The sequence below is a fragment of the Sapajus apella genome, unplaced genomic scaffold (assembly GCF_009761245.1).
Source record: "Sapajus apella isolate SASKATOON/1434 unplaced genomic scaffold, GSC_monkey_1.0 scaffold22, whole genome shotgun sequence".
Lineage (NCBI taxonomy): Eukaryota > Metazoa > Chordata > Mammalia > Primates > Cebidae > Sapajus > Sapajus apella.
The window spans coordinates 14,578,366-14,604,906 of record NW_022436962.1 but is presented as its reverse complement, the minus strand read 5'-3'; the positions used below and the strand labels follow the sequence as shown (position 1 = coordinate 14,604,906).

Below are 26,541 nucleotides of genomic sequence, written 5' to 3'. Positions count from 1 at the left end.
TCCGTGCCTTTTTTGGGGGGTGAGCTGGAATGCATTCCAGCCCCTAGCATGCTGCTGTTTATTCCCAGCCCTCATCCCCACCCCGCTACACACTCGTAAGTACAAACACAGGCACAGTCACGGACACACATCACCCTGGACAGCACCATTTCCAGCCTCCGCAGGGCGGTCTCCTTAACGGGGAAGTTAATAAAGGCTCAGGGGTCAGGGAGGACCTCTGTTGGAAAGAGGCTCCTAGACCCAGTTCTGTCTCTGACTTGCTGGGGGTCCGTGAGAAAGTTGCTTCCCCTGTTTGGTCCCAGTTTCCCCAGCTGAGAAATGGGGAGTTGAGCCAAATGGTCTAAGGTTTTGGGAACCTCTTAAGTCAGAGCCATAGCTGCTGGTCAAGATGAGGGAGAAGCCCTCAGGGTCAGCTGACACCTGAGAGGCAGGATAAGCCCAAAGGTGAGCAGCCTGAGCACATCAAGTGGGCCCGGAGCTAGAGCATGAGCCCCACAGCCTGCACAGCAGCCCTGGACTCGGGAGCCCGCCAGTGGGACTTCAGAGATGTGGGGTCCAGCCTCCCCTAATGTTGCAGGGCTGGGGGCTGCAGATTCTGACCCCACAATTGCTTTAGATATGCCAGATGAGCTGGGGCAAGACACACCCCTCTCTATGAAATGAGCAGTCAGTCCAAATAGATATGCCATGAAGTGTTGTGGAAGAAACCCAGCTATACTCTGGGGATAGACTGGCTTCCAGGTACTCAAGCAGCTGGCCTCTGGGGGAGGGGAACCAGGTATGAGAGGCAGGATTCAAAATCTAGGACCAGCCTCCACGGGAACCCCCTCTGGAGAGCCCAGGGCAGTCCTGGAAGTGCAGAAGGCAGCAGGTGCACTAGGAGCATGTTTCACAAGCCACCCAATATTGCATCTGCTCAGAGAAGCAGCCAGCTGGAAAGTGGATGCAGTAGGCAAGGTGGCAGCTGCTCCCCACAGCCAGGAGTCCAGTCCAGCACCCACCCAAGTCTGCCTCAGGCCTGCTCAGTTGAGTCATCCATGCTCTGGGCCCTCTGGGCCCACCAACAGAGGGAGGGCTTTGGGGTGACTGGGTGAGCTGGCCCTTGTGGGAGGATGTAATTGACTCCTGAACCTGGACAGCCAGGCAGCCCCTCACCAGCATCCCCACCCCCACCTCTCCAGCCCCGATTCCCCAATTCTCCCACCTGCTCCCCTGCCCCGGCACTTGCCTCTGCTCACTCTCATCTCTTTTCCTGCTCCCAGGCTCACCGGCTCACATGTCCTTGACTCTCCTCTGAGTCTCCCTCTTTCCAAGCCGAGCCTCTCTACTTGACACATTCTCCCCTATGGCACCAGAGTACACAAGTTTAAATCCCTGCACCTCACCTTTACTCCCAGGCATGGAAGGGAGATGATATGAAGAGTCAAATGCCACTTGGCAAAAGATCTGGAGTATGCAGAGGGGCAGATCTGAGGCTGTGGAAGCTCTGGGGGTTCCCTGCAGGAGGCTGCATTTAAGCTGGCTCTTGAATTTGGCTCTGAGCTGAGACCTCTCCCTGAAGCTCCAGACCAGGAGCCAGCTGCCAGCTGGACCCCTCCATTTGGTGTCTCAGAGGAAGCTTGCACTCTGGAGGTCTAACTCTGAACCCAGAAAATTCCCCCATCTCAGCCCTGTTTCTCTTAGGGAAATCACCATCTCATACCCAGTTCTTTACCAAACCCACATTTGAATAAGGGCTCCTGCCCTGCCCTGTGCTGTGAGTACTCTGGATGAACAAGTGCCGAGGGGGAAAGAGCTCTGAATGCCAAGCCAAACCATGTGAGGCTTAACTCCAACTTTAGCTGTGAGAGCTGTGGGTAGGGAAGGGCCATAGTCCAGTTTGCTGTAGAAAGACCAGTCTGCCACTGTCTGGTACATGGATGGCAGGGGCAGAGTATGGATGGAGAGGCAAGGAGGGCCAGGCTGGGGAGGTATGGACATGGCAGCCTCTGCAGGCCCAGCTCCTGCATCCCAGTGAGTGGCCTCTGCAGGCCCAACTCGTTCCTCACAGCAGCCTTCCAGGCCCAGTTCTTGGAAGCCTTTTGGCGGGCCCTCCAGGCCCAGCTCATGCTTCTCGTGGCCTGCCTCTCCAGGCCAAGGTGCTGCCTCCTGGCTTCCTCTCCAGGCCCAGCTCTTCCTCCTGGATGTGTCTACAGGCCCACCTCCTACCTTGCCTCACAACAACCTCTGTGGACTCAGTCAGCTCCCACCCAGCTCCTGGTGGCCTCTGCAGGCCCGAAAGGTCCTCAAGTCAAGCTCTCCTAGGCCCACCCAGCTCATGCCTCATGATGGCCTCTCCAGGCTCAGCTCCTGCCCTCCAACGGCATCTCCAGGCCCAAAACTTCCTCAAGTCGTCTTCTCTTGGGCTGGCTCCAGCCTCCTCCCAGTGGCCCCAGCAGGCCTATATGGCCCTGGAATTGGCCTCTCCAGGCCCAGCTCCTGCCCTCCCAGAGGCCTCTCCAGGTGCAAAACTTTCTGATGTGGGCCACTCCAGGGCCAGCTCCTGCCTCCCGTCCGGCTTCTCCAGGCTCGGCTTCTGCCTCCCTCATGGCAGCCTCCCCAGGCCCAGCTCTTCTTCCTCGCTGGGTCTATAGGCTCAGCTCCTACCTCGCAACAACCACGTTTGTCCCAGTTCCTGCCCAGCTCCCAGCAGCCTCTGTAGACTTTAGCTTTTTTCCAGTCAGGCCTACAAGGTCTTCCTTCAGCCTACCAGCGGACCGGACAGACCCAGCTTCTACCTGACCACATCGTCTTCAGTGCAGCTATTCACTATATGGGCCTTTTCTGGCCTTGTTCCTACCTGTTTTTCAGCCATTTTGGCAGATCTTATATTTGTCTCACAGTGGCCTCTTCAGACCCATCCTCAGTGTCCTGTCTGCCTCTCAAGATTCAGCTTTTTTTTTCACAGCGGCCTTTCTTATACCGGCTTGTGCCTCACCATGGCCTCTGAAAGCTTCTCTTCTGCCTCTTAGTGGACACTCCAGGCTCATCTCCTGCCTCAGGGTGGTTTTTTCTGCCCTGCACTTGCCTTACAGTGGCCTCTTCTGGATCCAGCTCTACAGGTCTTTGATCGTCAACATCATCAAAAAGCCCAAAGCTTCCCTGGAATCTCATTTGTTCACTTTTTAGCAGTGTGCCTTGACTAAACACCTGTCTCCACTTTTAACCTGGAGAGTGTATTTTTGACAGATTTGTAGTAGATTCTGCCTGTGTCTTTTTATAATGATGTCTCTTTTATTTAGTGTCTCATGGTTTTTCTTGTTTCCTGGGGGTTCACAGAGGAATGGGCCTCTGCTTGGACTGTTTTTCTTTGCCCTGGATGTGGTAGCTCCTCATTTCATGTCCTCTTTTTTTTTATATTTTTTACAGTTAATTTTTTTTCCTTAGGGTCTTGCTCTGTCACCCAAGCTGGAGTGTCATCAAGTGATCATTGTTCCATTGTAGCCTTGGCCTTTTGGCCTCCACCGATTTTCCCAAGTCAGCATCTTGAGTAGCGTAGACTATGGGCATATGCCACCATCTCTGACTAATTTCTGATTTTGTTTGAGAGGTTGGTTCTCACTCTGTTGCTTAGACTGGTCTTAAATTTTTGGACACAAGCACTACTCTTGCCTGGCCCTCTCAACTTGCTCAGATTACAAGCATGAGCCATCATTGGTGGCCTGTCATTTGCTTGCCATGAAGTATTAAGAATTTACGAGCCGGGCGCGGTGGCTTACGCCTGTAATCCCAGCACTTTGGGAGGCCGAGGCGGGTGGATCACGAGGTCAAGAGATCGAGACCATCCTGGTCAACATGGTGAAACCCCGTCTCTACTAAAAATACAAAAAATTAGCTGGGCATGGTGGCGCGTGCCTGTAATCCCAGCTACTCAGGAGGCTGAGGCAGGAGAATTGCCTGAACCCAGGAGGCGGAGGTTGCGGTGAGCCGAGATCGCGCCATTGCACTCCAGCCTGGGCAACAAGAGCGAAACTCCGTCTCAAAAAAAAAAAAAAAAAAAAAAAAAAGAATTTACGAGACAGATCCAGGATGGCTGATTAGGAGCAGCTCAGGATTGCAGCTCCCAGCAAAAGCACAGAGGGTGAGTGGACGCCACATTTTCAGACGGATTTTCATTGTCCACAGACCAGGAGATTCCCAGGTGGAGGAGCCCCACAGGTCACCACCGTGACTGTTTTGGCCGGCGCAGTGGGTCTCCGCACAAAATACACGGGTCCGGATGCCATTTTAGCTGGCGATTGGAGCTCCTGGGAGACAGAGTCATCCATTCAACTGATAAAAAGGGGACTGAAACAGGGAGCCAGGCCAGGAGATTCCTGGGCAAAAAAGCGCCACTAATCTCAGCGCAGTTGTTTAGGCCAGCGCAGCGGGTCACTGCACAGGAAATCACACCTTTCAACAGGCAACTGGAACACCTGGGAGACAGAGTCACCCATTCAACTGAAATAAAAAAAGGGGTCTGAGGCAGGGAGCCAGGTGATCAGGCTCGGCTGGTCCCACCCCCACAAAAAACAGCAATCTGAAAGGCTCTGGATTGAGAGTTTCACAGCAAGCACAGCTGAACCCGGAACAGTCCAGCTCTGTAGGGTAGGGGCATCCACCATTACTGAGGCAGTCCACCACTACGGAGGTAGTCTGCCACTGCTGAGGCAGCCCGCCATTGCCGAGGCAGCCCACAGTTACAGAGAGAGTTCACCATTACAGAGGTGGGTGGCCATTGCAGAGGCAGTTCTAACTATGCCTGCGAGAATTCCAAGCCAGTGGATCTTAGCTTGCTGATCTTTTTGGGGGTGGGAATTGCCAAGACAGATCACTCGGCTCCCTGGCTTCAGCCCTTTTTAGGGGAATGAGCGATTCTGTCTTGCTGGGGTTCCAGGCATCACTGGGGTATGAGGAAAAAACTGCTGCAGTTAAAATGGCCACCCAATTTTGTGCTGGAAACCTGGGGTGCTGGTGTTGTAGGCACCGGAGGGAATCTCCTGGTCTGAGGTTTGTGAAGACTCTGAAGACTGTGGGAAAAGCACATTATCTGAGTCAGCATGCCAGAGTGTCAGGAAAAGTCCCTAATGGCTTCCCTTGGCTAGCAGAGGGAGTTCTCTGGCCCCTTGCGTTTTCCGAGTGAGGCCATGACCCACCCTGCTTCGGCTCGCCCTCCTTGGGCTACACCCACTGTCTAGCCAGTCTCAGTGAGATGAGTCTGGTACCTCAATTGGAAATGTAGAGATATGCACCTTCTGTATCGCTCTTGCTGGGAACTGGGGACCCCAGCTGTTCCTATTTGGCCATCTTGGCAGAAATCCCGGTTATTGTTTTTTATAATGAATGGGGGAAAAAGGAATGCTGATATAAGATTGCTAAATTAGATGCAAAACTGGTTAGGTTCTATAGGGCAATAAAACTATAATCTTTAAAGTTATCATTTCTACTGGTCAGAAAAGAGAATTGTCACACTTCATCCATTTTATTTAAGCTAGCCTCTAGCTATAAAATTGTTATGTAGATACATGAGCTCCAAGCCATAGTGAATACAGTTTCCAACAAAATTACTTTCCCTGGAGAATTAGATGACTGTTAACCTTTTAAAACAGTGCTCTAGCATGACATTAAAAGGTCATGCAGACATCGCTTAACCTTATTTCCAAGTTTTGAATATTCTCCTTAATAGTTGCAATAATGAATAATCTGAACTTTACTCAGAGTTAAAGCTTTTTCCCTTTTTAGCATTAGTCTGGGCATTAGTCTGATCCACTCACCTAGGCCTCCCAAAGTGCTGGGATTACAGGCGTCAGCCACCACGCCCAGCCTGTGCTGCACATTTTAAAGGAAGAAAAGTAATTTATAATTAACCAAATCCTTGTAATAGTTGGTCAGTTGGGTGGCAAATCCCAGCCTATCAATTATAGAGTGCCCCAATCCTAATGAAACAGTTTATGACAGAATGCTTGCATCAGACATTGAATATGTGGCCTCCAAGAAAATCTTCCAAGCAAATGATTGTATCTACCTCCAATTTACTGTAAAACAAACATATTTGCAATGTAGGAATTACTTAGAACTTTTAGTTCAAGAGTGTACTAAACACAAAACTTTTTTATAGAGTATAGAAGAACTGTAAAAACACAATGCAATGTTTATTTTGAGATATGGTTGTTCCTCGGTCTCAATGGAAGTCTGTCTGGTTCCAGGACCTCCGCATATACCATAATTCATGCATACTCAAGTCTCACAGATGGCCTTGTGGAACCAGCCGACAAAAAGTCAACCCTTAGGTTTCGAATCCCACAAACGCTGTATTGTCAATCCACATATGGTTGAAAGAAATTCACATGTACGTGAACTCTTGAAGTTCAAGCCATGCTGTTCAAGGGTCAACTAATCTTAACTTTATAAAAACCATTAGCAACAGCCATATTCCCTTTTTCCTAGGAAAAAGATCTGATGGCATTTATAAAGTTAAGTATATTTAAACCCTTTATCTGTCAAACACAATTAAAGAATTTGATAAGGTTTAATTATGTCTTAGCTAGATTATTCCTCTTCTACAATTTGAGTAGTTGATTATATGGCAAATAAGGACACCAATCACACCAAAGTGGGTTGATGCTATAACACTATTGGGTACCAATGGCTTACAGGAGTCCTCCACTGAGTATGAAAACTTGTATCCTGCCAAGTCTGCCTGAAATCCACCAATCTTTATCAAACTTATTTTAAAGGAATCATCCATTTCGCAAAACATTTCCAAAATTTATACTGCTTTAAATTTGGGAACTTTGTGCACAGTATTAAAAAACCATTTAGGATGATCTTTTAATAAGCTTTGGCCGGGCACGGTGGCTCAAGCCTGTAATCCCAGCACTTTGGGAGGCCGAGGCGGGTGGATCACGAGGTCAAGAGATCGAGACCATCCTGGTCAACATAGTGAAACCCCGTCTCTACTAAAAATACAAAAAAAACATTAGCTGGGCATGGTGGCGCGTGCCTGTAATCCCAGCTACTGAGGAGGTTGAGGCAGGAGAATTGCCTGAACCCAGGAGGCGGAGGTTGCGGTGAGCCGAGATGGCGCCATTGCACTCCAGCCTGGGTAACAAGAGTGAAACTCCGTCTCAAAAAAAAAAAAAAAAGCTTTATCCCATTAAAACAATGCATTTCTATAAAACTATGTCTTCCAGACTTCCTATATCCAGTTACTAGGTCATACAGATTTTACCTCTGCAATATCTCTTCTAACTGTTCTTTCCTTTTCAACCACCCCAATCACTGTCTTTAGTCCAATCTATAAATTGGCTCTATTAACATTTATCTTCCTCACTAGGCTACAATAGCTTCCTGTAGGGTTTTTTCCTCCAAGTCATTCTGATATTGAATTATATTCCTAGAACAAAGGTTAGAAAATGTCATTTCTGTTTTAAGATGTTCAAATGTTCCCAATGCCTAACAGAGTAAAATCCAAAGCATATATGCTATTTTATAACTATGTTATAACTATTTTATAACTGTTATAAAATTCAAAGCACATATGCTATTTTATAACTATGTTAACATCAAAATTTAAAAGAATCTAAAGAATTGTAACTATGAGATTTTACCTGTCTGTATAGTTTTCTCAGAAGTATTTGAAAAGCAGCAAAGAACACTATAAGCTTAGCACCACCATGTTAACTACTATGTTAACCATTCTTTGCCTTATATCTCTTCAAATTCCTTATACATTTTGTTTCTTATTTAATAAGTACAATATCCTCTAATAGCTAAATCTTATTCTTATATTACTCAAAATTACTAACCTTTCTTTTTTTTCTCCATTTATTTGTTTTCTCTCCCCTCTTCTTAATTTTTTCCTTAGTAGCATCTAAAAGTTTAAAAAGAATTGGAAGTTTCAGCTCTAACATTAAAAATTATTTGATTGATTACATAATTTGAAGAATTAAAATAATTAAGATACTTTAATCAACTTTATTATGCTTATTGGAAGAATCTTACAAGATACAAATAGCAGATAAAATTGTTTAATATGCCAGGCGTGGTGGTGCACGCCTATAACTCCAGCATTTTGGGAGGCCACCACAGGCAGATCACTTCAGCTCGGGAGTCTGAGACCAGCCTGGGCAACATGGCAAAACCCTGTCTCTACCAAAATACAAAAATAGCTAGGCATGGTAGAGTGCACCTGTAGTCCTGGCTACTCAGCATGCTGAGGTAGGAAGATCACTTGAGCCTAGCAGGTCAAGGCTGCAGTGAGCCAAGATCATGCCATTGCACTCCAGCCTGGGTGACAGGGTGAGGCATTCTTTCAAAAAGAAAAAAAAGAAAAAAGAAAAAAGCTTAACTATAGTTGTATCCCAGTATAAACATGTGGCATTTAGGAACCCATCCAAGGACGATACTCCCCTAGTTCCCAAAGAATCCAACCACTAGTTAATCTAGGGAGTGTAACATGTTATTAGCAGAAACTATGTGAATGCAACTATTAAGTAGTCTACCGGAAAACATAAAAAAATGAAATAAGTATTTTAATTACAAAATGGAAAAGGAGGACGGCTGCAGTGGCTCATGCCTGTAATCCCAGCACTTTGAGAGGCCGAGGCTTGTGGGTCACTTGAGGTCAGGAGTTTGAGACCAGCCTGGGGAACATCATGAAACCCCGTCTGTACTAAAAATACAAAAATTAGCCAGGCATGGCGGTGGGCGCTTGTAATCTCAGCTACTCAAGAGGCTGAGGCAGGAGAATCACTTGAACATGGGAGGCAGAGGTTGCACTAAGTTCAGATTGTGCCACTGCACTCCAGCTTGGGCAACAGAGTGAGACTCTGTCTCAAAATAAAAAAAAAAAGAAAAGAAAATAGAAAAGGAGAATGTTAGTTTGCCATCACATTAACTACTCCATACTACAAAAGACAACCATTTTCCTGACTAGAAGCAAAGTTACCTATGTGATTTTTGTATTATCCAGCTTGGGGTTGTCAGCTTCTTGAATCCTTAGTTGATGTCTTTCATCTGTTTTGGGAAACTTTAGGCATTATTTCTCTTTATATTGCTTCTTCCTCATTTGTTTTTCTTTCCTTCTTGGATTCCAATTACAATGTTAGATCTCATCACTCTGTCTCATATATCTCTCACATTTTCTTCTGTATCTTTCTTTTTTCTCCCTCCTGATCTGACTTCCAGTTTACTAATTCTGTCTTTGTGTGTGTGTGTCTAATTTACTGAAAAATCTATCTAAATTGTTAATTTCAGATAATGAATTGTTTATTCCAGAATATACCTGATTCTTTTTCACAGTTGACAAATCTCTATTTTCTTAAATATAATAATCATAACTATTTAAACTTCATTACCAGCTAACTCAACATCTGGATTACCTGTAGGGCTGTTATTCTTTTTTTTCTCTTGTTTTTCAGTCATGTAGACATATCTAGTAATTTTTTGTTAAAAGTTATATATGCTGTATTAAAAAATTCTAGAGATTCTAGATGATGTTATCCATCTCTCAAGATTATTTATCCTCCACTGGGCAAACAGAATGATGGATGATGATCTAACCCCAATTGGGGACTATGCAGAGATGGGATCACAGTTCCAATAAGGCTCAACTTACCTTGATTCATTCCTATCCCTCCTAGGTTTTCTATGGAGGGTCTGTGTTACTTGAAGCAGAAGTCAATAAAAGAAATTTATTTAATAGTATAAACCCACAACTACAAACAGAATAGGAATTAACAGCTCATCTTATTCCTGGAAGTTATAGGTTCTCCAGTAAATTAAGGGGAAAATAAAGGAAGAGGAAACCATATGATCCAGAAAATGGGTGATCACACCCAAGAGAGGTAAAGCATATATCCAGAATGAAGACAAAAGAACTGAATATCACAGTTGCTTAACAGGCCTTGAGAACAGTAAGTCCAAACAGAGTATGTTAAATGGATCTAGGAAATCCCAAATGAAATTAACTCAATACCTGATGTGTCTGAACCTTTTCAAAGGGAATTTATACTACTACTACTACTACTACATATCACAAAGACAAAAAACTAAATTTTAAAAGATAATTATTAACCGTAAGGAATAAAGAAGTTGTGCTGGAAAGGAAGCCATTATATGGTTCAGCTGTGAACTGTATAGCATCTACATAGCCATAACAAAGTATTAATTAAATTATCATAGTTACAATAATGAAATCCTATTTAGGAGGATGGGAGGAAGAAAGTGAATGTGGGGGGAAATCGCTAAATTCTTAGCTACCTTTGTTTTTAACCACTATTTCCCCCTACATTCTATCATCCATAGAGCCTAAAACTGAAAAATGTAGAAATGATTCCATAAATAAGTTATGGAATCCTATCTATCAGAGATAGATATCAAAACAGACTGCTAAAAGAGTTCGGAATGCCTGCTTCTGGTAATTGGGATTGGGTAGAATCATTTTGAAATTATCAATTAGTGGGAAGGTAGAATAATGACATGTTGAGATATGCCAAGACTCAGGAAATTTACTTCCCAGACAACATTTTGTAAAAAGATATTTGACAATGTACTCTAACAGTCAAGGCAAAATACTAAGAGAGAGGACGACATGAATCTAAGAAAACAATGGATCCAATCCAGAAAACCAGTGAGGGGGAGATCCTAGGATAACAGATATATAGAGAGCAGGCCTTCGGGGTAGAAAGTGGTCTAGATTACACTAGGCAGGCAAGAACATCTCCAGAGAAAAGAAATGAACTCTAAGTATAATTAAAAGCATGGAAAATCTTTTCATTATGGCAATTATATGATCTTTTTGTCAACAATAAAAAACAAGAGGGAGAACTGGAAACTCTAAGAAAAATAAAAATTACATGAAAGTCATGGTTCAAATATGAAGCAAAACTAAGATACAGCATGGTTTTAAGCAACCGATAGAATATAAATTATGTACTTGATGCTGTGACTAGAAACACTCTCCTTTGACAGTCCTAGAAATCATAATATTAGATCCATAAAAGGGAAATTTAATCCTTGCATACAACTTGGCACTATAGTAACATTACTTACATAGTAATAGTGATTTAAATGCTAATCATTGGTCTTAAAGATTTAAAGTCAATCTATGGACCAAAAAAAGACAATTTTTGTTGTACATACTAACTACTGAAAACTTAAAAAAAGACAATGGGGAAAAATGGAGGAAAGGATAGAGATACCAATATATTTAACTTATTTAAGAGAATAAAATAATTGACTACAGTTGATGAAACAAGAAGCAGAGTTACAAGTAGGTTACTTATTAATACCAAATTAGCCGATAGAAAAACTAATTACAACACAACTTACAAACACAGAGAAAGTAAAGGTAGGTGAGACAAAGTAACTTAAAGTGAGCTAGTCAACTGATCTTGTCTAGGGTTGAGCGTGGAGAACCTCTGTCATATTTTGATTGCTAGTAACTGATTCTTCTTCCTATGTTCAGTGAATACTCATCCACATGCCTTTCAACATCAATGCTGACAAAGCCAATCTTGCTTTCCCAGCTCCCTTTGCAGCTGGGACATATTACTTGAATTAGGAACCCATATGTTAATAGTGGTTAGCACATGCAATTCCTTTAGCTTATAATAAATATTCTCTAATTCCACTTTCTTGCCTTTGCCTGAAAATGCCTATTTATCCTCCACTTCTCAATTGAAATATCATTTCCTCTCCAAAGCCTTTCCTTGACCCCATGACATATGCATGTGAATAGCACTCATCTGCACTGTAATGAACTATTTGTTTTATTGCCTAATATATTTTTTCTTTTTAATCCCTCTTATTATCATTCCCAATATTGCTTAATAAAAGTCTCCTGCCTGAAGGGACCATGGCATGTTTGCCATTATGTTTAGCAGACAGTGGGTATGCTCAATAAATACTAGTTGGATACACAAAAATTATAATGTATGTTTAGCATTTTTTTTCTAAATCAGCTAACTTATAAATATGAAACATTTACAGGGTGATAAACACACCTTCAGTACTCGAATCTGTCTGGCTTGCTGAAGATGATGATGATGAAGAAGGAAACACACGATCATCTGAAGAAAAAGATGTCACTGATCTATGTCGGGATTGGTGATGATTTAGGTTTTGCTTTCTTTTTTTCTTTCGTTTTTGTTTATCTTAGAGAGATATAAAATGGAACACAATTATTTTCCTAAATATTAGCAACATATGAGAGAGAAACAAATACATTAACTTAAAAAATGTACCTTAAATTACCCAGAAGGCCTTAAAGCAAGCATAAACTCCTACCTTCATTTTTGCCAGCCTTGGCATCTTCAGGATTTCTGTGAGTGGACTTCTTATCCATGTCTATTTAAACCTGCCTGCCATGTCTATAAAACCAAAATATTAACAAGTTATTAGAGAATTTTAAAAGCAAAATTATATTTCTTGGGACAAAGAAAATGTAACAACCTCAGCACTACTATCATTTTGGGCTGGATTATTCTTTGTTGTGAAGGGCTTTCCTATGCATTTTAGGCTGCTGAGCCACATTTCTGGCCTCTACCCACTAAATGCCAATAGCACTTCTATGTGTGACAACCGAAAATGGTTCCAGACATTAACAACTGTCCCTTGGAGGGCAACCACTGTTGAGAACCACAATGCTTTTGAGAACAACTGGACTAAAGTAATAGTAATAGAGACAGAAGGAGAGGCTGAATTAAAGAATCAGAATGACCAGGAATTGCTGGTGGACTGGCTATGAAGGAAAGAAAGAAAGGATAACTTCTAGATATTTGGCATGATCAACTGGGTAGAAAACAGTACCCTTAACTGAGATATGCCAACACTAAGGAAGGAATATGTTTGAAATAATATTCCACTAAAATATAGAATAGAAAATCAGAAGTTTTTTTTTTTTTTTTTTTTTTTTGGCTGGAGTCCAGTGGTACTATCTCAGCTTACTGCAATCTCTGCTTCCTGGGTTCAAGTGATTCTCATGCCTCAGCCTCCTGAGTAGCTGGGATTACAAGTGCCCACCACCACACCTGGCTCATTTTTTTGTATTTTTAGCAGAGACAGGGTTTAACACTGTTGGCCAGGCTGGTCTTGAACTCCTGACCTCAAATGATCCACCCACCTCAGCCTCCCAAAGTTCTGGGATTATAGACGTGAGCTTAATTGCTTAAGTTTACAAGAGTAAACAAAAGAGAAAATAAAAACACTTTAAAACTATGAAATCTGTGGAGAAAGCAGCCAGCAGGAGTAGAGGTTGTCATAATTGAGATGAGTCCTCATCTATCACAGCAGAAACTCAGAGGACAATAAATAAATTTGACTGAGAAAAAAACAGTATAGGCATACTATTTAGAAATGTAGCAATAATCACCAAATAACTAAACATAAAAAATGTTTAAAGTGTTTGTTTCTAGGGATGTGGATCCAGAATGAGTGGAAAGCAGGTGGGACGGAGATTGTGCTTTTCATTATCAACTCTTATATACGATTGGATCTTTTAATCACATGCACATATTATATTGCTAAATGTTTTAAAAGGTTTTTTAAAAAGAGTAAATTGGGGAAGTGAGGAAATAGAAACAATAAACATATATTTTACTACGAAAGGAGAAAAATGGCATAGTGGTTGGAGGAATTACTGAGGTCGGGGTGAGTTTTTAAAATGAGATTCTAGACTATTGCCTTTATTCATAAAAAATTTTCAGAAAAATTTACTTTTAAATTTATATCTAGAGAGTGATAAAACTGCAATAGGGATAGAACAAGTTCACTTATATATACAGTATTATGAGTTTTAGTGCATACATAGATACTTATAACCACCATTATCAGGATACAGAACAATTCCAATAACCCAAGAATTTCCTCATGCTACTCTTTGGCAGTCACAGCCTCTTCCCATCTTTAAACCTGGGCAACTACTCATCTATCTGTTCACTGTCCATTTAGTCTGACCTTTTCCAGAATGTCATATAAATGAAATCGTAAGTATTTAACCATTTGATATTGGTTTCCTTCTATTAATATGACACACCTGAGATTCATCAAAGCTACTGCATGTATCAGTGTTTGTTCCCTTTATTCATTCCTATTCTACTGTGCAGATGTACCACAGTGTGTTTACACATTCACTCATTAAGGGATATTTAGTTCATGCAGTTCTTTTTGTTTAGTCTGCTAATATGGTAGACTACACTGATTTTCAAATGTCAAACCAACCTTAATTTAGGACATTTGGGGCAATTATAAATAATGCTGCTATAAACATTCATTTACAGATTTTTGTGTTAACGTAAGTTCTTATTTCCCTAGGATAAACACACAAAAGTGGAATTGCAGTGTTACATAGTAAGCGTAAGCTTAAATTCCTAAGAAACTACACAAGTGTTCATCAAAGTGGCTGTATTAATGCATGTATGAATGTTCTAGTTGCTCCATATCCATGTCAGGACTTGATGTTATTTTTGAATTTTATCCATTCTGATAACTGTTTAATATTACCTCCTGGTTTTAATTTGCATTTCCCTAATGACAAATGATGTTGAATGTATTTTCACCTGCTTATTTGCTAGCTGTATATCATCTTTGAGGAAGTGTCCAACTTTTGCCTATTTTTTAGATTATCTGGTTTCCTGTTAGGTTTTGGAAATTCTTTATATATTCGGGATATAAAAGCCTTTGGTCAAGTATGTGATTTGAAAATATTTGCTCCTAATATGGCTTGTCTTTCATTCTCTTTACAGTATCCCTTATACAGCAAAAAACATTTTTTGATGAAATTCAATTGATCTTGTTTTTCTTTATAGATAGTGCTTTTGTTGTTATCTAATAATTCTTTGCCTAACCCAATGTCACAAACATTTTCTCCTATGTTTTCTTCAAGAATCTTAGGTTTTAAAATCAGGTCATGTGAATCCTTCAGCTCTGCTCTTCATTTTCAAAACTCTTTTGCTAATTTAGTTCCTTATCCACTTTATAATCAACTAATCTATGCCTACAAAAATCCTGCTTGGACTTTGACTGTAATTAAACCCTTATCTATTTAGAGAGAACTGACATTTTAACTATACTGAATTTTCCAATCCATGAACACTAAGGGTCTTCTTTCAACAGCATTTTGTCGTTTTTAGCACAAAAATCCCACATATACTTTGTTAGATTTATACCTAAGTATTTCATTTATGAGGGAGGAGAGTGGGTCAGTTTCCAATGGTTCACTGTTAGCATAGAAATAGGACTATGTATGTTAAGCTTGTATCTTACAACCTACTAAACTGGCTTTTAAAATAGACTTCTTGAGATTTACTATATAGATAATTGTCATCTGCAAACATAATTTTATTTCTTCTTTTCCAGTCAGAATACCTCTTCTCCCATTTTTTTGACTAACAAGAATTGCTGGGATTTCCAGTAAAATATTAAATAGTAGTGGAAGAGACATCCTTGCCTAGTTCCCAATCTTGGAGGGTAGGGAGCATTCAGTCTTTCACCATTAAGTATAAGAACAGCTATGGGTTTCGTTGATGCCTTTTATTAGGTTCTCTTCTATTTCTTGTTTGCTGAGTTTTAAGAATCATGAATGAATGCTGAATTTTGTTAAGTGCTTTTTCTGCATCTATTAATAGGATCATGTAGTTTTTCTTAGTCTGTTAATACAATGGATTATACCGACTGATGTCCAAATACTGAATTCCTGGAATGAGATTTGGTCACGATGTATTATTTTTTTAATCTACTGCTGAATTCAATTTGCTACTATTTTTGGGGGAAGTCGTAACTTTGTTCATGAGAGATTTTAACTTAAAGATTTGATTTTTGTACTGTCGTCTCGTTTTGGTATCCAGAAAATGCTGCCTTCATAAAATGAGTTAAGTGTTTCTTCCTTTGCTATTTTCCAAACAGCTTGTAACAGAACTAGTATTTTTGTCCATGAATGTTTGGTGAAATTATCTGGGCCTGGAGTTTTTTTTGTTTGTTCATTTATTTTTGTTATTACTCTTTTCTTCTTTGTTTTCTTCCTGGCAAGAAGACTCTTCCCAGGGATTTTTTTTTTTTTAAACACAAATTCTATTTCTTTAATAGTTACAGGATTATTTTGTTTACCTACTTTGTCCTGGGTGAGTTTTGGTAATTATGATAGTGGCCCATTTCTCTCACATTATCAAATTTATAAGTACGGAGGTGTCTGTAGTATTGCCTCATCCTTTTTAATGTCTGTTGGGTTGGGAGTGATATTTCCTCTTAAAGCACATACGCTTTTTGGTTCTTTTTAAAATTTATACTTAAAATTTTTTTTGCTAATCATCTCTGTATCATTCCTATTTTAGTAAATGTGCTGTTGAAGCAAGCACTAGTACATATGTTATAGGAATGACTTCAATAAAATACTGAAGATGGGTTAGATCCAAGATGGCCAATTAGGGGCAGCTCAGGATTGCAGCTCCCAGTGAAAGCACAGAGGGTGAGTGGATGCCACATTTCCAGATGGATTTTTATTGCCCACAAACCAGGAGATTCACAGGCGGAGGAGCCTCACGGGTCGCCAGGATGGCTGATTTGGCTGGTGCGGCTGCTTTGCCAGCGCCCTGGGGCGGTGGTTCTCCATACAAAATTCACAGGTCTGGGCACCGTTTTACCTGGTGATTGGAGCTCCGGGAAGGCAGAGTCACCCATTCATCTGATTAAAAAGGGGACTAAAACAAGGAGCCAGGCCAGGAGACTCCCAGACCAAAAAACGCCGCGAATCTCAGCACCATTGCTTCAGATGGCTCAGTGGGTCGCTGTACAAGAAATCACACAGATTCTGGCGCCTTTTCAACAGGCAACTGGAACACCTGGGAGACAGTCGACCATTCAACTGAAAAAAAAGGCTCTGAGGCAGGGAGCCAGGTGATCAGGCTCAGCTGGTCCCACCCCCAAAAAAAACCCAGCAATTGGAAATGCTCTGGGTTGAGAGTTTCACAGCAAGCACAGCTGAACCTGGGAAGGTCCAGCTCTGTGAGGGAGGGGCGTCCACCATTACTGAGGCACTCCGTCACTATGGAGGTAGTCCGCCATTGCTGAGGTAGCCCGCCATTGCTGAGACAGCCCGCCATTGCCAAGGTAACCCGCCATTACAGAGATATTCTGCCATTACAGAGGTGGGCCAGCTTTGCCGAGGCAGTTCCAACTACACCCCTATAAACAGGACTGCAGGGAAGTTCACATGGCAGCTGGGCAGAGCCCACAGCAGCTCAGCAAAGCCTCTGCAGGCAGACAGTGACAAGGCTGCCTCCTTGCTGGGCAGGACAGCCCTGATAAAAAGGCAGCAGCACAACAGAAACTCATAAATAAAGCCCTAACTCCCCGGGGCAGAGCCCCTGGGGAAAAAAAGGGAGTTTATGAGCTCTGCTGCAGCAGACTTAAACATACCTGCCCAGTAGCTCTGAATGAACAATGGAGCCCACAGCTCAGCACTTGAGTGCCTATAAAGGACAGACTGTCTCCTCAAGCAGCTCTCTGACCCCTGTATATCCAAAGAGTCACCTCATAAAGGAGAGCTCAGACTGACATTTGGTGGGTATCCTTCTGGGACAAAGATAGCAGAAGAAACTGGCAGCAACCCTTACTGTCCTGCAGCCACTGCAGGTGATCCCCAGGCAAGCAGGGCCTGGAGTGGACCTCAGCAGTCCTACAGCAGAGAGGCCTGATTGTTAGAAGGAAACTTAAGAAACAGAAAGAAAGAATTTCATCACCAACAAACTGGACGTCCACTCAGAGACCCAGTCTGAAAATGAACAACTACAAAGATGACAGGTGGATAAACCCACAAAGATGGGAAGAAACCAGTGCAAAAAGGATGAAAACACCCAAAACCAGAACGCCTCTCCTCCTGCAAGGGATCACAACTCCTCACCCGCAAGGGAACAAGGCTGGATGGATAATGAGTGTGATGAATTGACAAAATCAGGCTTAAAAAGGTGGGTAATAAGAAACTCTGTGAGCTAAAAGAACATATTCTAACCCAATGCAAAGAAACTAAGAACCTTGAAAAAAGATTTGACAAAATGCTAATGAGAATAAACAACTTAGGAATGTAAGTGAATTCACGGAGCTGAAAAACACAACACGAGAACTTCGCGAAGCATACACAAGTTTCAACAGCCGAACTGACCAAGCAGAAGAAAGGATATCAGAGGTCGACGATCAACTCAATGAAATAAAACAAGAAGACAAGATTTGAGAAAAAAGGGTAAAAAAGGAATGAACAAAGTCTCCAAGAAATATGGGAATATGTGAAAAGACCTAATCTACGTTTGATAGGTGTACCTGAATGTGATGGAGAGAATGAATCCAAGCTAGAAAATACTATTCAGGATATCATCCAGGAAAACTTTCCCAACCTAGCAAAGCAGGCCAATATTCAAGTCCAGGAAGTACAGACAACCCCACAAAGATATTCACAAAGAACAGCAACCGCAAGGCACACAATCATCAGATTCACCAGGGTTGAAATGAAGGAGAAAATGCTAAGGGCAGCCAGAGAGAAAGGTAGGGTTACCCACAAAGGGGAGCCCATCAGACTCACAGCAGATCTCTCAGCAGAAACCCTACAAGCCAGAAGAGAGTGGGGGCCAATATTCAACATCCTTAAAGAAAAGAATTTTCAACCCAGAATTTCATATCCAGCCAAACTAAGCTTCATAAGTGAAGGAAAAATAAAATCCTTTGTGAACAAGCAAGTACTCAAGAGATTTCATCACCACCAGGCCTGCTTTACAAGAGCTCCTGAAAGAGGCACTAAACACAGAAAGGAACAACCGGTACCAGCCACTCCAAAAACACACCAAATGGTAAAGAGCATCAACACAATGAAGAAACTGCATCAACTAAGGGGCAAAACAGCCAGCTAGCATCAAAATGGCAGGATCAAATTCACACATAACAATATTAACCCTAAATGTAAATGGGCTAAATGCCCCAATCAAAAGACACAGACTGGCAAATTGGATCAAAACCCAAAACCCATTGGTGAGCTGTATCCAGGAAACTCATCTCACATGCAAGGATACACAAAGGCTCAAAATAAAGGATGGTGGAAGATTTACCAAGCAAATGGAGAAGAAAAAAAAGCAGGAGTTGCAATTCTCTTCTCTGATAAAATACACTTTAAACCAACAAAGATCAAAAGAGACAAAGAAAGACATTACATAATGGTAAAAGGATCAATGCAACAAGAAGAGCTAACAATCCTAAATACATACGCACCAAATACAGGAGCACCCAGATACATAAGGCAAGTTCTTAATGACTTACAAAGAGACTTAGATTCCCACACAATTATAGTGGGAGACTTTAACACCCCATTGTCAATATTAGACAGATCAACCAGACAGAAAATTAACAAGGATATCCAGGACTTGAACTCAGACCTGGACCAAGCAAACCTAATAGACATTTACAGAACTCTCCACCCCAAATCCATGGAATATACATTCTTCTCAGCACCACATCACACTTACTCTAAAACTGACCACATAATTGGAAGTAAATCACTCCTCAGCAAATGCAAAAGAACGGAAATCATAACAAAGAGGCTCTCAGACCACAGTGCAATCAAGTTAGAACTCAGAATTCAGAAACTAACTCAGAACCGCACAGCTTCATGGAAACTGAACAACTGGCTCTTCAATGTTGACTGGATAAACAATGAAATGAAGGCAGAAATAAAGATGTTCTTCAAAACCAATGAGAATGAAGACACAACATACCAGAATCTCTGGGACACATTTAAAGCAGCGTCTAGAGGAAAATATACAGCAATAAATGCCCACATGAGAAGCAAGAAAAGATCTAAAATCGACACCCTATCATAAAAATTGAAAGAGCTAGAGGAGCAAGATCAAAAAAACTCAAAACCTAGCAGAAGACAAGAAATAAGATCAGAGCAGAACTGAAGGAGATAAAGACACAAAAAACCCTTCAAAAAAATCAATAAATCCAGGAGCTGGTTTTTCGAAAAGATCAACAAAATAGACAGACCATTAGCCAGATTAATAAAAAAGAAAAGAGAGAATAATCAAATAGATGCAATAAAAAAACGATAAATGGGATATCACCACAGATGCCACAGAAATTCAAACCATCATCAGAGATTATTACAAACAACTCTATGCATATAAACTAGTAAACCTGGAAGAAATGGATAAATGCCTGGACACTTGCATCCTCCCAAGCCTAAACGAGGAAGAAGTCAAAACCCTGAATAAACCAATAACAAGGGCAGAAGTTGAAGCAGCAATTAAAAGCCTACCACCCAAAAAAAGTCCAGGTCCAGATGGATTCATAACTGAATTCTACCAGACATACAAAGAGGAGCTGGTACCATTCCTTCTGAAACTATTCCAAATAATCCAAAAAGAGGGAATCCTTCCCAAATCATTTTATGAGACCAACATCATCCTGATTCCAAAACCTGGCAGAGACTCAGCAAGAAGAGAAAACTTCAGGCCAATATCCATGATGAACATAGATGCAAAAATCTTCAATAAAATACTGGCAAACCGATTGCAACAGCACATCAAAAAGCTTATCCACCATGATCAAGTAGGCTTCATTCCAGGGATGCAAGGCTGGTTCGACATATGCAAGTCTATAAATGTAATTCACCACATAAACAGAACCAAAGACAAAAAGCACATGATTATCTCAATTGATGCGCAGAAGGCCTTTGACAAAATTCAACAGCCCTTTATGCTAAAAACCCTCAATAAACTAGGTATTGACAGAATGTATCTCAAAATAATAAAAGCTATTTATGACAAACCAACAGCCAATATCATATTGAATGGGCAAAAACTGGAAGCATTCCCTTTTAAATCTGGCACTAGACAAGGATGCCCTCTCTCACCACTCCTATTCAATATAGTACTAGAAGTTCTAGCCAGAGCAATCAGCCAAGAAAAAGAAATAAAGGGTATTCAAATAGGAAAGGAGGAAGTCAAATTGTCTCTATTTGCAGATGACATGATTGTATATCTAGAAGACCCCATTGTCTCAGCCCAAAATCTTCTGAAACTGATAAGCAACTTCAGCAAAGTCTCAGAATACAAAATCAAGGTGCAAAAATCACAAGCATTCCTATACACCAATAACAGACTTAAAGAGACCCAAATCAAGAACGAACTACCATTCACAATTACTAGAAAGAGAATAAAATACCTAGGAATGCAACTAACAAGGAACCTAAAGGACCTCTTCAAGGAGAACTACAAACCACTGCTCGATGAAATGAGAGGACACAAACAGGTGGAGAAACATTCCATGCTCATGGTTAGGAAGAATCAATATTGTTAAAATGGCCATACTGCCCAAAGTAATTTACAGATTCAATGCTATCCCCATCAAGCTACCAATGACCTTCTTCAAAGAACTGGAAAAAAAACACATTAAACTTCATATGGAACCAAAAGAGAGCCCGCATAGCCAAGTCTATTCTAAGCAAAAAGAACAAAGTGGGAGGCATCACACTACCGGACTTCAAACTATACTGCAAGGCTACAGTAATCAAAACAGCATGGTACTGGTACCAAAACAGAGATATAGACCAATGGAACAGAACAGAGGCCTTGGAGGCAACACAACGTATCTACAACCATCCAATCTTTGACAAACCTGACAAAAACAAGCAATGGGGAAAGGATTTCCTGTTTAATAAATGGTGTTGGGAAAACTGCCTAGCCACGTGCAGAAAGCAGAAACTGGACCCTTTCCTGACACCTTACACTAAAATTAACTCCAGATGGATTAAAGACTTAAACATAAGACCTAACGTCATAAAAACCCTAGAAGAAAATCTAGGCAAAACCATTCAGGACATAGGCGTAGGCAAGGACTTCATGACCAAAACACCAAAAGCATTGGCAAAAAAAGCCAAAATAGACAAATGGGACCTAATCAAACTCCACAGTTTCTGCACAGCAAAAGAAACAGTCATTAGAGTTAATCAGCAACCAATAGAATGGGAAAAAATTTTTGCAGTTTACCTATCTGACAAAGGGCTGATATCCAGAATTTACAAAGAACTAAAACAGATTTACAAGAAAAAAACAAACAAACCCATTCAAAAGTGGGCAAAGGATATGAACAGACACATTACAAAAGAAGACATACATGAGGCCAATAAACATATGAAAAAATGCTTATCATCTCTGGTCATTACAGAAATGCAAATCAAAACTACACTGAGATACCATCTCACACCAGTTAGAATGGCGATCATTAAAAAATCCGGAGATAACACATGCTGGGGAGGATGTGGAGAAATAGGAACACTTTTACACTGTTGGTGGGAGTGTAAATTAGTTCAACCATTGTGGAAGATAGTCAGGCGATTCCTCAAGGACCTAGAAATAGAAATTCCATTTGACCCAGCAATCCCATTACTGGGTATATATCCAAAAGATTATAAATCGTTCTACTATAAGGACACATGCACATGAATGTTCATTGCAGCACTGTTTACAATAGCAAAGACCTGGAACCAACCCAAATCCCCATTGATGATAGACTGGACAGGGAAAATGTGGCACATATACATCATGGAATATTATGCAGCCATCAAAAACGATGAGTTTGGGTCCTTTGTAGGGACATGGATGAACCCGGAAACCATCATTCTCAGCCAACTGACACAAAAACAGAAAATCAAACACCGCATGTTCTCACTCATAGACAGGTGTTGAACAATGGGAACACATGGACACAGGGAGGGGAGCATCACACACTGGGGTCTGTTGGGGGGAAATAGGGGAGGGACAGTGGGGGGTGGGGAGCTGGGGAGAGATAGCATGGGGAGAAATGCCAGATATAGGTGAAGGGGAGGAAGGCAGCAAATCAGGCTGCCATGTGTGTACCTATGCAAAAATCTTGCATGTTCTTCACATGTACCTCAAAACCTAAAATGTAATAAAAAAATACTGAAGACAAGGTAGACCTGCAGCATAACTGTTCCTCAAATCTTGTTATCATTGATTTCTTCTCAATTCCACATCCAGTCAGGTATGAAGTCCTTTTGATTTGTCTTTGCCAATATTTCTTCTAATTTCTTCTCATTCCCAATACTGCTTGGCACAGTCTCCTACCTAAATTATTCCCCTGCCACCTAACTAGTCTCATTTCTTTTTCTCACTGTCATGCATTTTTCATATTGCTACCAAATTTTTCTTTTTAGATCTCAAATAGTTCAACACTGCCCACAAGATAAAGGCCTTCCACATCTGGCTTCACTCTGTGTTTTGAATACTATTTTCCTACATCAAGGGTTTTTAACATTTAGGTTTGAGGAGGAGGAGTCACGAATTTCCTAAAATTAAGTATAAAACGTATGGATGTGAATACTATTTCCAGAGAAACGTCTACAGCTTTTTTAAAAAATTTATTTTTAGGCTTTTAGGCACCATGGCTCACACCAGCACTTGGGGAGGCCGTGGCGGGTGGACTGCTTGAGGCCAGAAGTTTGAGACCAGCCAGGCCAGCAGATCAAAACCCATCTCTACTAAAAATACAAAAATTAGTTGGTTATGGTGGTGTGCACCTGCAGTCCCAGTTACTTGGGAGGCTGAGGCATGAGAATTGCTTGACGCCAGGAGGCGGATGTTACAGTAAGCCAAGATTGCATCCAAGTGGGCGACAGAGCAAGACTGTCTCAGGAAAAATTAAATTTGTATATATTTAGAGGGTACAAGTGCAGAATTCTTAGATGTACATTTTGCATAGCAGTGAAGCCTGGGCTTTTAGTGTACCCATCACCCAAATTGTGAGCATTGTACCCAGTATGTAATTTTTCAACTCTCAATCTCCTCCCATCCTCCCACCTTCTATAGGCTCCAGTGTTTATACATACGTATGCCCATTGCTTCTCAGCTCCTACTTTAAGTGAGAGCACGTGGTATTTGACTTTCTGTTTCTGAGTTATTTCAGTTAGGATAAGGGCTTCCAGTTCTACCCATGTTGCTGGAAAAAACAGGATTTCGGTTTTTATGGCTAAATAGTACTCTGTGGCATGCATACACATACACACATACATGCACACACATTTTCTTTAATCCTCTCGATGGCAGATCTACCGATTTTATCAGATATTCAAGATGAGAAAAATGTACTCTAAATCCTTCAACCTTGTCTCGTATCAAGAACATACTACAGATAGGGTGGAGTGGCTCTTGCCTGTAATCCTAGCACTTTGGGAGGCCAAGGATTGCCTGAAGCCAGTTCAAGATGAGCCTGGGCAACATAGTGAGACCTTGTATCTACAAAAAATACAAAAATTAGCCGGGTATGGTGGTGCACACCTATAGTCGCAGCTACTAAGGAGGCTGAGATAGAGGCTGCAGTGAACCCTGATCATACCACTGCACTCCAGCCTCGGTGACAGAGTGAGACCCTGTCTCAAAAAAAAAAAAGAAACAACAGCCGGGCGCGGTGGCTCACGCTTGTAATCCCAGCACTTTGGGAGGCCGAGGCGGGTGGATCACGAGGTCAAGAGATCGAGACCATCATGGTCAACATGGTGAAACCCCGTCTCTACTAAAAATACAAAAAATTAGCTGGGCATGGTGGCGCGTGCCTGTAATCCCAGCTACTCAGGAGGCTGAGGCAGGAGAATTGCCTGAACCCAGGAGGCGGAGGTTGCGGTGAGCCGAGATCGCGCCATTGCACTCCAGCCTGGGTAACAAGAGCGAAACTCCATCTCCAAAAAAAAAAAAAAAAGAAAAAGAAACAACAAAAAACTAACAACAAAGCTACAACCTCCACCTCCCTGAACAGTTTCCACATCAGGACAGAGTGATCACTCTTCTCTGAACTTAGATTTATATTTTAGTGATCTAGCCTAACTGTAACATTTTACAGATGAGTAAACAAATATAGCACTTATCTGATTTGTCCAAAGTTGCTCTGACACAATTTGTATTCTGTGCAACTGAGATGAGATTTATTTCTATTTTATATGGCCTTCTTAAGAAGGCCTTTTCAAGAAGGCCTTTTCATGTTTCTCCTTCAGGTCGAAACTAAACCTCAGAGTTCTTCGAAACCGCAATTACTTTTACTGTCTTACATAAGCTAGCTGCCCAAATGTTTGCTGAGAACAGTGATAATCAGTGTCATATTGAGGGAGAGGAAGGAGGCTGGTTAGTGGGTACTGGTTTAGAGGTACTTTGTTAAGGAAGTATACGCACATTTTGAATAGGCAAAATATTGTTGAGCTTAGATTTGGTAAAACACCACTTAAGGTCTGTTTGAGGAGGGTTCTGAGAAAAGAGTTCTCAGAACCCGAATTTCTCAAGAACCCTCTAGACAGCATTAAGGCAAAAAAGTCCTCTGTAGAATCAACTAAAAAAAGAAAAAATTAATGTCCAGTGATTGGGAAAGAGAATGAATGATAATGCCAGATTGAGTCAGCAATCCAATAAATTCAAATTTCAAGCCTACCACATCCAACCTATGTTGCCTTGGGCAAATTATTTAACTTTTCTGTGCCTTAATTTTCTCATGTCTGCCTACCTGAGGACTGTCGTGGGAAGATTAAATGCGTGTAAAGCGCTTAAGTCAGTACCTTACTCTTAAGGCACTCTTGTTATTAATACGAGAAGGGTTTTTTTTTGAGAAGGGAGGAAGGGGCGCAAAGTGGAATCGTCCTTGGTACATTTTTTGTTACAAGGTGATAAGATTCTGAAACAGAGGATATAGTCACAAAGAGAACTGGAGTAAGAAGTGGTGGTGGGGACATCACATTTTACCGGAAGCGGAAGGGCTGAGACGTGTCAGACCTAGAACACACCCTCCATGGTGCATCTGAGAAGTCGGCGGCCGTCGAAGATTAGCACTAAATGCTATGAGCGCTTTTATGACAAAGGACACATCTTCTGGGGAAACTCAGAGCTTGGGAGCGGCCTCATTAGCGGGGGACGAGGGAGAGGGGGCTACCAGCAGTCCCCTCGGAGTGACCGAGGGGCAGTTGAGGAAAGAGTGAGGTGAGAAGAAAATGGCGGCGCGACCTCTACCGTTTTGCCTTCACACTCTTTCTAGCCACAGCCCCGGCTGGAACGGTCACTTACTGGAAACTGCAGAGAAACAACCTATTTGGTCCGGCTTGACAGCCCCAACCGGACCGAGGGTGCCAAAGACCCAGCGCTACTAGCGCCAGGAAACCCAACGCCCGACGGGCAGGGCTGCGCGAGGATGAGACGCAGGGAACGTCAGAGCGCACGCACGCGCAACAAACGACCGGAAATGTCCCACCTACGCCACAGAGTGGGGCGGGACAAAAGTGGCTCTTCCAGTTACGCGAGCCTTTGGTGGGGGCTGCGGGCACGGTGGGAGGGGAGGGCACCTGGAAGGGCGCGGGATTCAGGCTGAGGCTTTTCTGTCCACGGCTGGACCCCTCGCGAAGCGTTTTCACGCACCTGTGAGGAACCTCACACCCTTGGGCTGATTTATTTAGTACATTGGCGCCAAATGGCAAAGATTTCCAGGGATTTG

General features: G+C 41.9%; 1 long non-coding RNA gene and 1 pseudogene across 2 annotated transcripts in view; one reads left to right on the top strand and one right to left on the bottom strand.

Moving 5' to 3' along the window:
* LOC116558881 overlaps positions 1-26,308 on the bottom strand; it is a 30,997-nt gene extending 4,689 nt beyond the window's left edge. Inside the window, exons 1-3 of one of the 2 annotated variants that reach the window (XR_004272217.1) lie at positions 26,118-26,308; positions 12,310-12,392; positions 12,025-12,176 (exon numbers count right to left, since the gene is read on the bottom strand). This is a non-coding gene — a long non-coding RNA (uncharacterized LOC116558881). The remainder of the gene's footprint in view (positions 1-12,024; positions 12,177-12,309; positions 12,393-26,117) is intronic. The other variant, XR_004272216.1, reaches the window with a different exon arrangement.
* LOC116558879 lies at positions 389-1,517 on the top strand (annotated as a pseudogene).
* Positions 26,309-26,541: the final 233 nt, after the last annotated feature.